A 17,214-nucleotide genomic window follows, 5' to 3' on the forward strand; every position below is an offset into this window, starting at 1 on the left:
TCACCCTATAACAGGAAATGCTTGCACAAAGACCTTTATGGTAGGATTACCAGATGTTATTTAAAGGAAAGAAGCAGATTTAAAAATATTGAAAATTAATTATGAAGTGGTCATAACATGTTAAGGCTTATGAGATTTTAGTGATTGGCTTTACATATACTTTAACTGTTATCATACATCATAAAGTATCTGTGTCTTGATAAAAAAAAAGCCTCACCAATGTTTCAGATTTGGATATTGTATTATGGACCTGACCACCTATGGGCTTTGTATCACTTATTTATGGGTGCTGTCTACCTGTCTTCTGATCACATATACTGTATACCTAAATTGGAACTGCACCTATGAAAAAATATATACTCCCATCACAGTACATGGAACAGGCTGGAGGCAGTAAGGTGACACTGCAAAGGCTCAGGTTCTCAATTGTCTCCAAGCTATCTTGTGTACCCGGATCACAAAACTGGTTCAGCAGAATAATCTATATTTAGGCAGGTAGGCCATTTCACACGACTGTATTTCAACAGTGTACTTAGTTGTTTGCCTAGAGCTCTGAATGAGTTGGTACATCGAGAATGGCAAACCTTCTAAAGTTGAGGTGAAAGTGATTTACCATTTTCATGGTTTCTACTTATTGGAATTGTTTTGTAAGAGGAAAAAACATAAAATTATTCAGCAGTGCTAAAAAAAAAAAAAAAAAAAAAAAAAAAAAAAAAGGGTCAGAATTATAAAATTCAGATGTCAATGACCTTGGAGTTGATCACTTGGAGGTGAGCACAATGAAGTCTATCTGGATTATACCAGCCATACATTGTCCTCCCATCCAGAGGGCCACATGAACACCCTGCAATGCAGCAGTGCCACCCCCTATCGACTGGCAAGAAGAACTCAAAGCCCACCCGAAGATGAAACACCAACAAGAGAAATTCAGCAATACTGTTCAAACTTAAATAAGGACAGAAAAACACCACTAAAGTGTAGCATTTATTAAAACATATTTATGTAATGAAAAACAATAAATATGCATTCACGTTTTTAAAAAGCTTATCGATAAGTCGTCGGCAGGTGGCAACCTTCCAGGTGGTTGATGGAGGGCAAGCCCTTCCATGTGATGTAAGTTGCCAGGAACCAGAAAGTTAACCAGGGAAACACCAGGAAGAGCCAACAGAAGCAGCATACTTTCTGTGTCTATCACAAGAACGAGAACCACTGTGGACAGCAAGGAAGTCTTGTAGGCCCACAAGTTTGCTGTGATGGTGTCATGTGACGTGCCACCTGCGCAGGTGCCACCTGCGTAATTACACAGCCTCCTTGTCCACCTGGTGGAGGGTTGCCACCTGCTGGAGACTTTGATATGCTTTTTTAATACTACAGCATACAAAGACAATTGCATACTTATGAGATTGTGGGAACAGTTTAAGGAAGACTCTTCTGTTTCAGGTTGACTGTGCCCCTGTGCACAAATCCAGCTCCATAAAGACATGGTTTGATGGGTTTTGTGTAAAGGAACTCCAATGGCCTTCACAGAGCCCTGACCTCAGCCCTATCATCCATCTTCTCATCCAACATCAGTACCTGACCTCACAAATGCTCTTTTGGTTGAACGGGCGCAAATCCACATAGACACACTCCAAAATCTTGTGAAAAATCTTTTTGGAAGAGTGGAGGCTGTTACAGCTGGAAAGAGCAGCCAACTCCATAATAATGCCTATGGTTTGAAAATGCACGGTTCAACAAGCTTATAAACTAATGATCAGGTGTCCAAAAAAAAATTTGCTAATTAACCGGTTTCCGACCGTCTCCCATACTTATACTGCAGCACAATGGCTCTCCTGGACGAAACCCCGTAAGGGTACGTCCTTTCCTTTAAGAGCCACCAGAGGGCGCGCGCACGCCTGCTGCACGGGGGAGGGGGTAAACACACAAATCCCTGTTCTGTCAGGAGAGAGGAGACTTATCAATTGTTCCTACTAAGTAGGAACAGTGATATGTCTCCTCCCCCAGTCAGTCCCATCCCCATACAGTTAGAACACATTTAGGGAACACACATTTAACCCCTTGATCGCCCCCTAGTGTTAACCCCTTCACTACCAGTGACATTTACACAGTAATCAGTGCATATTTATAGCACTGATCGCTGTATAAATGTCAATGGTCCCAAAAATGTGTCAAAAGTGTCCGATTTGTCCGTTGCAATGTCGCAGTATCGCTAAAAATCGCAGATAACCGCCATTACTAGTAAAAAATAATTCATAAAAATACCATAAATCTTTCCCATAGTTTTTAGACGCTATAACTTGTGCGCAAACCAATCAATATACACTTATTGCAATTTTTTTTTACCAAAAATATGTAGAATTATATAATATATATAGCGAGAGCAATAATTCTAGCCCTAGACCTCCTCTGTAACTCAAAACATGCAACCTGTACAATTTTTTAAGCGTGGCCTATGGAAATTTTTAGGGGTAAAAGTTTGTCGCCATTCCACGAGTGGGCGCAATTTTGAAGCGTGACATGTTGGGTATCAATTTACTCGGCGTAACGTTATCTTTCACAGTATAAAAAAAAAATTGGGCTAACTTTACTGTTTTCCTATTTTTTAATTCAAAAGTGTATTTTTTCCAAAAAAAAGTGCGCTTGTAAGACCGCTGCGCAAATACGGTGTGACAGAAAGTATTGCAACGACCGCCATTTTATTCTCTAGGGTGTTAGAAAAAAAATTATAATGTTTAGGGGTTCTAAGTAATTTTCTAGCAAAAAAAATGTTTTTAACTTGTAAACAACACATCTAAAAAAAAGAGACTCGGTCCTTAAGTGGTTAAGACTTACTCCAGACGTACTGCAGACCCAAGTTATGACAGAAAAATGGCAATGATTTTGTAGAAAGCTGAATACCAGAAAAGTATAACAAACTCAATTTAACAGTTCTGTAATTGTCAATATATAATGAAATGTGTTATTTCAATGCAAGTAGCATTAGTACCTGATTTAGACCTGGTATCAGCCTTTGCAGTCTCTTTGCAGTAGGGAAGAAGCAGCACAGGGAGCCAGTTCACGTGCTGACAAGAGGCACGCTGATAATAGGAGAGATCAGACTGACAGATTAACTCAACACTGAGGGAGATTTACTAAAACTGGAGCACTAAGAATTTGCTGCAGCTGTGCATGGTAGCCAATCAGCGTCTAATTTCAGCTTGTTCAATGAAGCTTTGACAAATAAACCTGGAAGCTGATTGGTTTCTATGCACAGCTGCACCAGATTTTGCACTCTCCAGTGTTCGTGGCGCTTTCCTTTTTACTGGTCCAGGACGATCCAGGCTTAGTGAAGGTGGTTTGAGTGATGCTACCCCTCAGACTGTGGACATCTAATGGCAGAAAAAAGAAAGGGCACATTTCTGCATTGGAGGTGTATTTGTTGTAAGCTGGTTTTGTTATTTTATATTTATCCACTTGCCGACCACCCGCCATCATTATACTGCGGCAAGGTGGCACGATCCCGCGAATCTCCGTAGCTGTGCATCGGCTTGGGAACTCGCTTTTGTGGGCTCACGTGCTCCCATTGGCCAGTGGGGGAAGCCAATCCGCGGGTCTGGCAGACTCGATGTTTGTTCCCCCACAGTGACAGAACAAGGATCCGCCTGCGTAAACAAGGAAGATCTCCGTTCTGACAGGGGAGATCACACAGATCCTGTCTTTCTGCTATGCAGCAAGATGGCTCTGTGTTTTGTCCCAGTGAGCCCATCCCCCATACAGTTAGAACACACAGTGAGGGAACACAGGTAACTCTTTGATCGCCCCCTAGTGTTAACCCCTTCCCTGCCAGTGCCATTAGTACAATAACAGTGCATATTTTTAACACTGATTACTGTAATAATGTCACTGGTTCCCAAAAAAGTATAAAAAATGTCAGTTAGGTGTCCAATTTGTCCGCCGTAATGTCGCATCATTGATCGCTGCCATTACTAGTAAAAAATAAATAATAAAAATGCCACAAACCTATCCACTATTTTGTAGACGCGATAAATTTTGCGCAAACTAATCAATATATGCTTATTGCATTTTTTTTACAAAAAATATGTAGCAGAATACATATCAACCTAAACTGATGAATAAATTTGTTTCAGAAAGTAAAAAAAAAAATTTCCTTTCAAAAAGAGGAGGTGATCAAATACCACTAAAAGAAAGCTCTATTTGTGGGAAAAAAGGACATCAATTTTGTTTGGGTAACAGTGTCGCACAACCATGTAATTGTCAGTAATAGCGACGCAGTGCTGTATCGCAAAAAAATGGTCTGTTCAGGAAGTGGGTAAATCCTTCCGGGGCTCAAGTGGTTAATGAGCTATTCATTTACTATATTATTTCGGTTGGCTTTTTACTTTAAAGGAAAAGAAAAATGGTGCGGTCCATACCAGTCAAAAACAGCAGCTGGAAACTTCATGGATATGTACAATACCACAGTAATTAATTTACTACTATATTGCTAAAACTTTGTGGACAGTTGACCATCATATTTAAATAGGTTTGTTGGACATTTTATTCCAAAACCATGAGCATTAATATGAGGCATTACCCTTTGCAAATAAACCATAATAAAAATAATCTCCACTCTTCGGGGGAGGCTTTCCACAATATTTTGGAGTGTCTGTGTGAGTACGGATTTTGGATGAGGAGACCTGACTGGCAATAAGAATTTTAATTCATCCCACAGGTGAACATTAGAGTTGAGGTCAGGGCTCTGTGCAGACCTTCCACGCTTCAAACCAAGTTTTCTTTATGGAACAGGCTTTGTGTACAGGTGCCAAGTCCTGCAGGAACAGGAAATGAGCTTCCCCAAGCATACAATTGTCTGAAATGTCTTTTTATGTTGTAACATTAACAGTACCCTTGACTGGACAAATTTAAACAAATTTAAGGGTTGTCCAGAAATGTCTCGTTCTGATAAACTTTGTGACGACCAGGGATTCCCTCTCCTTGGAGGGGTTTCCTCTCCCTTTGTTTTGGCTATGGGACAGGAAGTGAAGGAAAATCTTTCCAATGGGACGCAGATGGCAAAAATTACCTGACAAGGGTTATAAGGGCTTACTCTAGCCAGGGAAACAAAACAATTGCCTTCAGTTTGACTTTACATGTCGATTTCTAAGACCATCTGTTTCTTTGCTGAAAGGAATGGCATCAGTCCCCCCTGCAGTTGACTTAGTTCAGCTTGCAGACTCTCTTCTCCATGCATGTTGCAGATTATACTGTGTCCGGTGGGCGGGGACTGTATACACAACTTAAATTGCTGTACAACATGAATCTTAGCACTTGCTGGGTCAATGCCGAACAGGTCTATATCAAATCGATGTGTGGCATCTGCATAAAGCATTGGGTATGCTGGGGTGCCGAGGCTGAGGAACCTGGCAGAAGAGGGTGGTAGGGATGGTGATCCTCTGCTCAGTTTCTCTTCATGGTTAGTTTGTTGTTGCTCTGCACTGCTGCTTGTATTTTGTGCTTGTGAGTGGATCCAAGTGATTTTCTTTTCAAAAAGCATCTCCGAATTGGACCTTTTGGGTGGCAATAGGAAGCCATCCCTGGATCAGGAGACCCCCAGGAAGCAGATCTTCTGCAGTCTTTGTCCCATTGAAGAGTTTGAGAACCTCAGCAGGTTCCAGAATGGTGTAATTATTCAACTGGCCCACATTGTCCAGACGAGCCTCCATCAGTCTGATAGCCTCCTCAATCTGGTCAGAGGGAAGGATCATAGACACCACAGCGTGGCGGAGAAAAGAGAGTGAATGCATCAGGATGTAGGAAGCCTTTCAGTAGAACAATGGGCAAAATAAAAAATTACATTTATGGTGTGGTCTGCCCTTAGTATTAAGACAGCAGTCTAGTTTTTCTGAGCTCCCCTCAGAAAATTACTATTCAATCCTGCCAAGAGAGCCATTTTATTTTTCCACTTCCTTTAACCACCTGCCGATCGCTCACAGTAAATATACTGCAATTGAGCGGTATGTCACATTCACGTACCTGTACGTCAGCTAATTCTTTTGGGTTTGGCAGCGTGCATACCTGCATGGGTTTGGCAGCTGGTTTTAGCCAATGATTGTCTGAAGTCAGCCAATTTGCTGTTCCCTGTGTTTTTGTACACAGCCAATATAACTGTTTTGTCAGGGAGAAAAAAAAAACACAGCCAGATAGTGAAGGAAAAGTAGCATATATTACACATGGTTAGGCATACAGTCAACCTCTTGATTGCCCCAAGATGTTAACCCCAGACAGTGTCAGTACAGAGTCAGTGTACAGTATTATTTCCGTTCACTGTAATAGTTTCCCTAGCGATGTCAGTGTCAGTTAGTGACCCTCCCAGATAATGTGTTAGCGCCAGATTGCCTGCAGCCTTATCACCACCATTATAGTGTAGCGTCTATAGCTGCACAAATTCCAATTATATATACATATATTATATTAAAAAAAAAAAAAACACACAACCCAATGCACAAACCAATTAATGTGCACTTATTGGTATTTTTTTTTTTTTTTATCAAAGACATTTAGCAGAATACATTCAAATTGTCTTTTTGGCCGAATTGAATGGTACCCGGGCCTCGTATTCGAAGAAACGAGGTCTTGCCTTTAACGTTTCTCTTTTTAGAGAGCTGGACCCTGGGATCAATTACTTTTTGGTATTAAGGCCATAAAGTTTTTACTGGCGGTGGTGCTATTACAGGTCCAGGATTGTGGGTTTCCTTGGGGATCCCAAGCTCCTGAAGGTTTAACAGAACCCATCGTGAAGGGTGAAGATTGGGTCTGTTGGTTTACCACAGAAAACCCTGCAGCGGGAAAGGTAAGTGGAGTTTTCTAAGAAATTTTTAAAATTGTCTTATGAAATGTATCCTTTAAATTTGTGTTGTCGTGCCTATGTGTCACCACTAGGGGCTTTATTGAGCACTTACCATCTCATGCTTCTCAGAAAGCCCACATTGTGTCTAGGAAGCAGCAGTTCTTCTTTCTCCAGCCAAGCAGCAGACCTCCAGTAAGTCTGAGGGGGTTCCCTCTCCCCACCAGACACCCCCCTATGCTGTTTTTTCTTCCCCTCTTCTCGGGGAAAGAGCACCACAAGAATTAAAAAAAAAAAAAAAAAAAAAAATGGCACGAACGGCATGCCCTCGCTATTTCTCCTTCCTCTCTGTGGATCCCATAGGATCAGGAGCACATTTGACACATTTACTACTGCATCAGACTGAGCATTAATAGCAGCAACAGGGCTGGACTACTACTCAAGCAGTGGATGCATTCCTTCTGGTAGTACCTCTACTTTGTGCATTGGGCTATGGTCGGGAGGGGGGTGAAAAACACCTCAAAAAAGGGCTCTAGAAGGACTGCTACAGTCACATGGAAGCCTAGAACCATTGTAAAAAAGATGGCATCCTCCCCTGAGAGTAATATGGCTGGTCAGAATGAGCCATCAGGAGGGGCAAGTGTTACAGCTGCTCTTAACACTGCAGCCCCTATGTATATCACTAAGGAGGTTTTTTCTTCAACCATTTTAAGCTTGGAGCAAAAAATTGATGCTTTAATTGCATCCCAGAGTGGGACTAAGCAGATCCCCGTCCATTGCTCAGGACCCTCTTGCTGAGGAACAAGGAGCAAGAGATGATGAATTCCTTTCAAAGGACCAGGAAGAGGCTGAAGTCTCCTCTTCTGAAGAACCTGATACAGAAGTGTCAGGTTCGCAGGAAAGATTGTTGGTACAGTCGCTCACTGAATTGGTCCGCTCCACATTTTTACTGCCAATAACGCAGTCAGTTGATGAGCCCACTTCTGGTTTGGGTTCACTAAAGCCTCCCCAATCTGTTCATTCTTTTCCTATTCATTCATGGCTAAGGAAGCTCATGTATTCTGAGTGGAAGCACCCAGATAAACATTTTTTTCCTCCTGAAAAAGTTTTCAATACTTTATCCTATGGAGGAAGAGTTTTATAAGAAATGGGGAATTCCAGCAATTGACGCTGCTATATCATCTGTAGATAAAAATATGCCTTGTCCAGTAGATAATGCTCATATGCTAAAGAATCCAAGGGATAAGAAGTTGGAATTCCTTTTTAAAAACTATATTGCGCTGGCAGGTTCAGTCGTTCAACCTGCACTGGCAGCAATCGGAGTATCTCTGTCCTGAAGGACCAGTTTATAGAGGTACTCCTGATCAGCAGGCCCAGGAGTTGACCGGGATATCAGAAGCGTTGTGTTTTACAGTAGATGCTATGAAAGATTCTATTCTCCAGGCCTCATGGCTCATGCTAGGGCTGGTACATGTGCGCAGAATTCTATAGTTGAAAAATTGGTCAGCCAAAGCGCTATGCAAAAAGCTCTTGGCCAGTTTCCCTTTTCAAGGTGAACGGTTGTTTGGAGACGATCTGGATAAGTATATCCAAAGAATTTCCCTTTTACCGGTTAAAAAGAAGTTCAAGTATTTTTCTTTTAAAAGTGCTTCTTCTCCAGTGCCAGGGGCATCAGCCTCCAGGCAGTCACGACGGCCTCCACCATCAGGTTCAAGAGATAAACCTCAGGGTCATTCCCAGGGCTAAAAAAGGACCCGGGGGAAGAAACCCACAAAACAGAATACTAAAGCCTCCTTATGAAGGTGCGCTCGCTCGAGTGGGGGGGAAGGCTTCTACAGACAGATGGGTGGCTTCCTCAATTTCTCTAGGATACAAACTAGAGTTCCGAGAGTTCCCGCCTCCTCGTTTTCTCAGATCAAACGTTCCCAGAGATCCAGTGAAAAAGAAGCCTCTTTCTAGCTTTGGATCATCTCTTGTCTCAAAGAGTAATATCGGTGGTCCCATTGGAAGAGCAAGGTTTGGGGTTTTATTAAAACCTGTTCACGGTTCCAGAACCACGGGGATGTCAGACCCATTTTAGACCTCAAAGATCTAAACTGGTTTTTGAATATCCGTTCTTTTTGCATGGAGTCAATCCGATCAGTAGTCTCCATCCTACAAGGGGGAGAACTTCTGGTGTCAATCGACATCAAGGATGCTTATCTCCATGTACTGATTTTCCCCGCTCTCCAGAAATTTCTACGCTTCAAGGTAGAAAATCTTCATTTACAGTTTGTAGCTCTGCCTTTCCGTCTAGCTACTGCACCTTGAGTGTTTACAAAGGTCCTGGCTCCTCCTTTAGCCAGGCTAAGAGCTCAAGGTATAATGATAGTAGCCTACTTAGACGATCTACTCTTGATAGAGAGTCACTAGAGGGGAGGGAGAGGGGATCTCCCTTGAATATAGACAGCTACTAGTGGCCGGAGAGGGCAATGAAAAACAAAGTGAGTAAAAATCAGTACAAATTTATTGAAATATCAATATCACAAAATTATAAAAAACATGTTGCTTCACCAAGGAAGCTGAATATGCCTGGTCCTTATGGTCAACCATAAAAAAGTACACCAAGTGCAAATTACATATGGTGTATCAGTGAAACAGATAGACAGACAGTAGACAGACAATAACAAACAAAGAACACATGCGGTGCAGGTGCCTATATAGCCACACATGCATAGAAACCCCATAGGCCAATCGCCGATGCGAATAAGATTAATGGAAATATTGTAAAAAAATGCAGGGGAGACTATGCATGTGTGGTCCCCAGGGGAGCAGAAAAACTAAACCTAACTGGGGTGATGCCGCCAGGGATAAGTTGCCAACCAGAGAATAAACCGACTGTGGAATCTCCAAATAGTTCAGATGTAGAGACCTGATAGAATATGTTGGAGTTAATTCAAACTATACTGTTGCATGCACATGCAGGAGGCATGTCCTAAAAATGTCCCAGATCCAAGGTAAGATGGTACTTAGAGCAACACTCAAATATCTGTAGGCATAGTACAAAGGCAATTAGTAGTCTGGTGGTGCTGAGGTGACAGTTGTCAGAAGAAGGATAGCCTGAATCGAAGTGGATATAAATAATACTGTTTCAGTAATCATCTTTGGCTATCCCCAGCATAAAGCTAGCACTGACTAAATGTCCATCACATCAAAACAAACTATCCTGGGATCGGCATCTATCTCCAGGCCACACATTCGTATATAGCAGAGTGTCAAAAACTTGAAAGTTGTTATGTATAAGTGAATGTTTTAATGATAACGTTACCGCCTTCCTTCTCAATGCAGGGGTGCTGGCCGTGAACTCAGATATTTCAGGAGTGTGGCAGACTCATAATGTTCCCATTCCCCAGAGGAGGATAGACCGGCAGGCGCTGTAAGATTAGCTGTGCTGTATGTTCGCCGATTCTCCACTCGTTTGTCGGCCGCACTGCGGCTATATCTCGTAGCGGCTTCCAGCTTTACTGATGACAACTTCTGCTGTGTGGACAGTGTGTTACACTCAAAGTTTTTGGCTTCCCATGATTCTTGGGGGTTCGCTGTGGCGGCGACCGCACACCGCAGTTACATCAATGCGTTTCGCAACGTCATGTCACGTAGCTTCAACTGGACGTGGAAGGGGCGGACATACACCTCTCCCTTATAGTGACTCGAGGTGTAGTCGCCCCTCCTCCTACTATTTTCTTCATTGAGCAGTTTAACCCTTTCATGACTAAGCCTATTTTTGAAATTTGGTGTTTACAAGTTAAAATCCATATTTTTTGCTAGAAAATTACTTAGAACCCCCAAACATTATATATATTTTTTTAGCAGAGAATCTAGAGAATAAAATGACGATTGTTGCAATATTTTTTATCACACGGTATTTGTGCAGCGGTGTTTTAAACGCAATTTTTTGGAAAAGTGACACTTTCATGAATTTTAAAAAATCCAAACAGTAAAGTTACCCCAATTTTTTTATATAATGTGAAAGATGATGTTACGCCGAGTAAATAGATACCAAACATGTCACCCTTTATAATTGCACGCACTCGTGGAATGGCGACGAACTACGGTACCTTTGAATTTCCATAGGCGACGCTTTAAAAATTTTTTACGGTTACCAGGTTTGAGCTACAGAGGAGGTCTAGGGCTAGAATTATTGCTCTCGCTCTGACGATCGCGGCGATACCTCACATGTGTGGTTTGAACACCGTTTACATATGCGGGCGCGACTTCCGTATGCGTTTTCTTCGCTGCGCGAGCTCGCGGGGACAGGGGCACTTTAAAAAAAAATTTTTTTTATTTTTTATTTATTTTATTTATTTTTGTACTTTATAAATTGTGTTTAAAATTTTTTTTTTTTTTTTTACTTTTATTGCTGTCACAAGCAATGTAAACATCCCTTGTGACAGTAATATGTGGTGACAGGTACTCTTTATGGAGGGATGGGGGGTCTAAAAGACCCCCCATCCCTCCTTTACACTTCAAAGTATTCAGATCGCCGAAAACGGCGATTCTGAATACTGTGTACTTTTTTAAATTCGGCGCCATTGGCAGCCGAGTAAACGGGAAGTGACGTCATGACGTCGCTTCCGCGTTTACAGCAAGAAGGCTGGAATGAAGCTGCTCGCAGCTTCGTTCCAGTCCGCCCCCAGCCGCCGAAGGCCGGGAGGCCCGGTAACAGCGGCGGGAGGCGGTGGGAGGGGGGGATGTCCCCTCCCGCTCCTCCGGTATAACAACCGAGCGGCTTTTAGCCGCATCGGTTGTTATACTCAGGTAGCCGATCGCCCGCTGAAAACAACGGTACCGGGATGATGCCTGCAGCTGCGGGCATCATCCCAGTATAACCCCGGAAAGCCGAGTACGCATATATGCGTTCGGTCGGCGGGAAGGGGTTTAACAGGGACAAGCTGAATAGAAGCTCGGATAGATTTCTGCCATGTATCTGTTACACGTCTATGCTTTACCAAGTACTTTTTATAGATATAATCTAGCAAGCCCTTGCTTATTATGAAAAGTGCTTATATATTTAGCAGCTCACATCTTCATCTTCTAACCCCTTTCAGTCAACATAAACCTTAAACAAAAAAGACAAACATTAAAAATAAACATGAATAACTGCTGATGGAAGTAAATACTATCATCACCAGGTCTAAGGGGGAAGAAATTATGATAGGGATGGAATAGTGAGAGGAAAAGAAGCAAAGGCCCATAGGACCAAAACAATACAAGTAAAAGAAAAACTAAATAAATGAATATATGGAGTTCCAAGGGAGCAACAGAAAGATAGGGCCTTTTAACCAGTAGTGACCAAAAAGTACTGAAAAAGAAGTGAAGTGAATTGAAAAAAGAGAGGAGGGGGAAGAGAAGAGGGAGAGGGAAAGTATTTGGGAGTAAACTGGGGAGAGGAAAGAGAAGAGGGAGATTAGATGGAGTGGCAAAGTCATACCCTGGTATGGGCAAGTTTCAGTGGTCCAAAATGGTTGCATATTGAGCTCAGTATTCATGCCCAGAGGTGCGAGGGACTTCAAAGTGTGTATCCACCACTTCTCTTTCTGCAAAAGGATGCGGTCGAAGTCCCCCCTCCTCGCTGGTAACTTTAGGGTATAAATGCCCTTTACCTTCACTCCATTAGTTTTACCCTGGTGATATCGTACAAAATGTTTGGCCACCGGTCTCTCCTCCTTTTTCTCCTTCTCCAAAACTTTCTCTCTTTCCCTTTTAATACCCCTCAAGTGTTCCCCTATCCTGACCTTAAGGGCTCTTTTGGTCTTACCGATATAGATTTTGGGACAGGGACAAGTGATCATATAGACCACCTTGGTGGTGGAACAGTTGATTAAGTCCCTAATTTCATATTCCTTTTGTCCCATAGCATCCTTAAACACATTACTCCTGTTAACGAAGGGGCACACTTGACATTTTGTACATGGGACCATCCCCTTACAACGCGGGTACTCAGACAGCCAAGTGGGATCCGGCTGTCTGGTAAACTCAGAGTGAATGAGGATGTCCCCCAAGTTCTTAGATCTGCGTGCCACCATTTTGGGTCCATCGCCCGCAATGTTTGCCAGACCTTTGTTGTTCATTAAGATGCTCCAGTTTTTCTCTAAAATTTTTCGCACGGAGTCCCATTGTTGTTTATGGGCTATGGCTAGAGCCTTTTACTTAGAGGAGTGGCAGTGAGTGAGTAACTACCACTATACCAGTGGCGTGGGGTGCAAGTGTGGTCACTTGTGTTGTTTTTTGTGGTGTATAAGCAGGGATCCTAGTTGATTTATCTAAACCACCTTTCACCTCCGGCCCATTTGGTCCTTCTGTTATCAACTGTTTTGCTTTATACTTTTGTGTATTTGTAGATTGGTAGTGTTTTAGTACCTCACATGATGGCTTTTACTTTGGGAGAGGATATTGATAGAGAAATTAAAGAAACATTTGAAAGAGATGTATCCCAGTCCCATAATAGAGATGAGGAGATTAGGGATGGATTTAGAGAACGTAAGAAATTATTGATTAAACATCTTAACAGAAAGTGTTACCTCACGGTTCTATCAACAGATAAAAGGCACCTCGATGGGGGCAGCATGGGCACCTGCATATGCGTGCCTCCATCTGGGCAGTTGGGAGGAGGAGGTTTTCTGTCATCCGATGTACCTCGGCCACGTACACACGTGGCTGAGGTACATCGATGACGTGCTGGTCATATGGACAGGCGATATTGACTCTCTTCATGAGTTTATTAATGAACTTAATGCTAATAAGTGTAATATACGCCTGACTTATGCGTACGACCAACTCCAGCTGTCATTCTTGGACCTTGTCATCAAATTGGAAGATGGTAGGGTCAGTACGTGTACTTATCGGAAAGAGACAGCAGCAAATACTTTGCTACAAGCTGACAGCCATCCCCTCCCTGGTTAAAGAATGGAATCCCCACAGGGCAATTTATGAGGATAAAGTGCAACTGTTCCAATACTACCGATTTGCACAGGGAATCAAAAGATCTGTATGCGAGATTCCGAGAAAGAGGATATTCTCACAGACAGATCCGGAAGGCCAAACGTAAGGCTGCGGCATGAACTAGAGAAAGTCTGCTCCTCATAGATCATAAGTTAAAAGCACAAAAGACAATGGAACCAGGCCCAGTGAGACTTATTACTGCATACGGTGCCCAATGGGGCTCCGTGCGAAAAATTTTAGAGAAAAACTGGAGCATCTTAATGAACAACAAAGGTCTGGCAAACATTGTGGGCGATGGACCCAAAATAGTGGCACGCAGATCTAAGAACTTGGGGGGACATCCTCATTCACTCTGAGTTTACCAGACAGCAGGATCCCACCTGGCTGTCTGAGTACCCGCGGTGTAAGGGGATGGTCCCATGTACAAAATGTCAAGTGTGCCCCTTCGTCGAGAGGACTAATGTCTTTAAGGATGCTATGGGACAAAAGAAATATGAAATTAGGGACTTAATCAACTGTTTTACCACCAAGGTGGTCTATATGATCACTTGTCCCTGTCCCAAAATCTATATCAGTAAGACCAAAGGAGCCCTTAAGGTCAGGATAGGGGAACACTTGAGGGATGTTAAAAGGGAGAGAGAGAAAGTTTTGGAGAAGGAGAAAAAGGAGGAGAGACCGGTGGCCAAACATTTTGTACAATACCACCAGGGAAAAACTGATGGACTGAAGGTAAAGGGCATTTATACTGTGAAGATATAGGAAATATAGAAACCATATCTTTTTATAAATTCAGGGTTCCTCTTCAATATGAAATTGTATTCTCATTTAACTTGTTTTTCTGTTTCTGAATTCTTTTGGTATTGCAACACATGTGGTTGACCAGTTGACATTAAAATGTTCTGCCAATGATATGACACAATTCTCGGAAAAGATGAGATAGGGAAAGATGTTGACATAGAAAGTCCCTGTCCAAAAGTCAACTTAACTTCTTTCCAAGTAATTATTCTTACAATTATTTCTCCCTTTCTGTCAAAATAACTTGACAGTTGAAATTAGCCAGGTCAAAGTAACCCAGAAAACTCAGAACACTGGCCAAGAACTGTGTTGAAATATTGAGTGAAATGCTTATTGAAATGCGTACTTGTGATGTGTAACTTTGGGCTTGTGCCCACCATAAGATTATTGTATAACCATTCTCTATAAATATCTGAAATCATTTGTAATCGGGATCACTCCTGACTGAGGAGTGGTCCGCTGTTCAGCGTACATTCTGAAGTAAACCTATATGAGACGATGCAGCTCTGTTGGCGTTGATGTCCTTTATTTCAAAGTTCAACTTTACATTTGGTGACCCCGAACGTTTCTTCTTGTTTACATCTCCACCACCTGCTCTCCACCCTCTCCAGGACAGACAGCAGCAATGAGGCCTCAGGTGAGAAAACTTTTATTTTCTCATGATAAATACTGTCTTTTCTGTGCGGTGTTGAGGGACCGGTTGGGGGAGTGCAGCCACAGAAGGTAACACGTTTCCTATTTTGATTTTGCCTGCATACTTGTCTCTGTATGGTTACTAAAGAATGTTAAAGGTACCTATTATAAGTTAAAGCATGCTAAAGAATGATCATTTTAAGCGCTTGCCTTTTTCTCCTTGTCTCCAGAAATGACAATATATATATTTTGTGAAGAGATGTATAAGTGCAGGTACCACAATTTCTAGAGAGTGAATAGAAGTTGGTGGTGGTGTTGTTTTTCTTTGTGTATGTTTTTTTTGTGCATGATTTTTTTTGCGCATTTGTGGTCCTAAGGCGGATAGATATTGCCTTCAGCGGATAGCCACAAGTGAGGTGAATGACCTACTGTGTGTTCTCTGGAATAGGGAGTCTAGATAGGGACTAGCCTATTACCACTCAGAAAGGAGACATCCTTCTGAGAGTAGAACGAGTGAGATATCTCAACTTATGTACTGTGCTGCTGGTACACAGCCATAATGTTAAACGGTGGAGCTCTGGATCCCGGAGTTCCAAATGATTGTCATTTCTGAAGAGATTAATGAGAAATTGTGATAAATATGGGAAATTTGCATGGAAAAAAAATGTTTTGCCTGTCATGAATACATTTGGGTTAACAAAAAAGGAAAAAAAAGTTATTGAAAATAGCAAAAGCAACAGGGCTAAGTATTGTTAAATTGCAACCAAGTGCTCCTATCATCAAAATGATGGTGAGTGGAGACCCAGATGCCCTGAAACATCATGTAAAATGGTAAAATGGTGTAAATTAACAAAAAGGAGTATGGGAGGGACCCATCTAAACGGTGGCCACCAGAGGGGTCCCCCTAATACACCTACAATTGATGCATTGTTTAATTTGCTTTTTAAAAGGTCTGATTGTGGGGGGATTGAATGTTTAGCAGCCTGGGAAGAGTTATCTAGGAAAAATATAAAACCACCCCCCTATAAAATGTGCTCAGAGAAAGCTGCTTTACAGGTAGAAGATGATGATGATGAAATGCCCAATGCTTGGGTTTCCCCTTATGACTCAATAAGAAGGGAATTATTAGGAGCATCTGCACCTATGGTATAGCAAGTGGAGACTACAGAAGGGGAGTCAGCTAATGGGGATACAGGAGACCACTCCAAGTATTATGACAGAAACTCCACAGTGTAGACTCATAGGTAAACTTGTTAATAAACAGTATTCCCCACATTACCGTAGAGAACAATCATTCTATGATGTAGATAATACAATGACATTTGAAAAAGATGGGAAACTGTGGCAGTATACTCCAGCAAGAGCAGATGCTTTAGCAAGATTTAATAAATTAAGTAAATTGGATACTAATACTCCTCCAGTAAGGAGTTCTAGAGATCATGCCTCGCCTGTGTTAACTAGGCAACAGGTAAAACGCTTGGGATTACTACCCCAGCATACCCCAGAAGATAGACTAAGGACAAAAGAGTATTTTAAATCCAAATTAGAACCATTTGGGCAAATGCCCTTGAGAGAGGTAGCTTTACCGGGGGAAGAAGATGACCAGGGTAATTACACCGCAAGAATAGGAAAAGTGTATGTCCCCTGGAAACCTAATGAAATTAGGGCAATTATTGCTGATCTACCCAACTTAGAGAAATGTCCAAAGAAATGGTATAAAAAGTTGATGTGGATAGAGAAAATGCAACAAGCTGCATATATTGATATGTGGATCTTGATTGATTGTGCAGTGTCAGAAAAGTATGTGGATGTATGGAATGTATTTGCAAGATATGCGAGCATTGATGGATGTTGTGCAAAAGAAAGGTGAGGATGTTTTGGACTACTGGAATAGATTCAAAGATGCTATACATTCTTATGAGCCAAATACAGCGCTTTCAACATTCCTGCTCACAGATCTTCAAGTGGATCTGGATATTGTA

The 17,214-nt window shown here is 42.0% G+C and overlaps 1 long non-coding RNA gene and 1 pseudogene across 3 annotated transcripts in view; one reads left to right on the forward strand and one right to left on the reverse strand.

Moving 5' to 3' along the window:
• Positions 1-5,125: 5,125 nt before the first annotated feature.
• Positions 5,126-17,214, reverse strand: part of LOC141133466 (probable N-acetyltransferase 16) — a 32,208-nt pseudogene continuing 20,119 nt past the window's right edge.
• Positions 14,597-17,214, forward strand: part of LOC141133467 (uncharacterized) — a 52,591-nt gene continuing 49,973 nt past the window's right edge. Inside the window, exon 1 of one of the 3 annotated variants that reach the window (XR_012243083.1) lies at positions 14,597-15,236. This is a non-coding gene — a long non-coding RNA (uncharacterized lncRNA). The remainder of the gene's footprint in view (positions 15,237-17,214) is intronic. The other 2 variants (XR_012243084.1, XR_012243082.1) reach the window with 2 other exon arrangements.

Source organism: Aquarana catesbeiana, linkage group LG03 (genome assembly GCF_042186555.1).
Source record: "Aquarana catesbeiana isolate 2022-GZ linkage group LG03, ASM4218655v1, whole genome shotgun sequence".
Taxonomy (NCBI): Eukaryota; Metazoa; Chordata; class Amphibia; order Anura; family Ranidae; genus Aquarana; species Aquarana catesbeiana.